The 923-nt window shown below is 32.8% G+C and overlaps 1 long non-coding RNA gene across 1 annotated transcript in view; it reads right to left on the reverse strand.

The window, feature by feature from the left end:
• Positions 1-242: 242 nt before the first annotated feature.
• LOC107092029 overlaps positions 243-923 on the reverse strand; it is a 34,878-nt gene continuing 34,197 nt past the window's right edge. Inside the window, exons 2-3 of the long non-coding RNA XR_001481557.1 lie at positions 744-887; positions 243-282 (exon numbers count right to left, since the gene is read on the reverse strand). This is a non-coding gene — a long non-coding RNA (uncharacterized LOC107092029). The remainder of the gene's footprint in view (positions 283-743; positions 888-923) is intronic.

Consider the following 923-nt stretch of genomic DNA (forward strand, 5'->3'; position numbering starts at 1 on the left):
CCCTGGTTCACGTCCTAACTCTTGGGGAGGGTGTGTTAAGAAGATGGTAGTTTTTCATCTATGAACTGATAAACTAACAGTTCATTATCAGTTCATAGATGATAATAAATAACATGCTTATGTATAATATTTTACCCCCCCCCCCCCCCCACACCGCTTTTTGGACGGGCTTTAAAAAAACGAAACTTTTTTTGCTCTGGGAGACAGATAAAGTGAACATTAAACCATTTAGTGCATCAATACTCACATAGTGATGGCTTTCATGGGTTGAATCTTGATCTTCTGAAAGAAAAATAAATAAATAAATACTTCATGATCACACTCGATTTTTGCTTTTTCTGATCTACCAGTAGAGTTGCTACAAAACAGACTAGTTTCCTTCCAGTTTAAGTCCGTTCTTACACTGCACCTTTGAAAATGTTCTTCCTTAAGTGAAGAAAATCTTTCATAAGCTTTAAATGTCAGAAACAGAAATGAGCTAAAAAGAATATGATTTCAGCTCTTTGGGAAAGGATCATAGAAGATGAGCAATTTACTGAAACACATTGAAATACTCAAACTAACAAAAGAATTAATATGATGTAGTTCATCCTTTTAAATATTGACTTTCTTGAAAGTTTAACATCTTTGTATGCATGTCTGCATTTTTTTAAAAGTGTTTTTATCTTTTAAAAAATAATAAAACTTTTTTTTTAATTATTAAAGTTTCCTAAAGATTAAGTTTCTTTTGATAGATCAGGTACCTGTTGTTTGGCGTTCCTCGGTAACTCTAGTTTTTCTGCATTTAATAGAAACAGCAGCAGTAACAAAAAGCAAAAGCAGAAAGATCCCTGCTCTGAGGAAGAGGATGATGATGATGGTGTTATTGGCAGGAACTGCTGTGAAGACTAAAAAAATAAATAATATGCAGTGAACATTATTTA

This window comes from Cyprinodon variegatus, unplaced genomic scaffold (assembly GCF_000732505.1).
Source record: "Cyprinodon variegatus isolate N-32 unplaced genomic scaffold, C_variegatus-1.0 Scaffold363, whole genome shotgun sequence".
Lineage (NCBI taxonomy): Eukaryota > Metazoa > Chordata > Actinopteri > Cyprinodontiformes > Cyprinodontidae > Cyprinodon > Cyprinodon variegatus.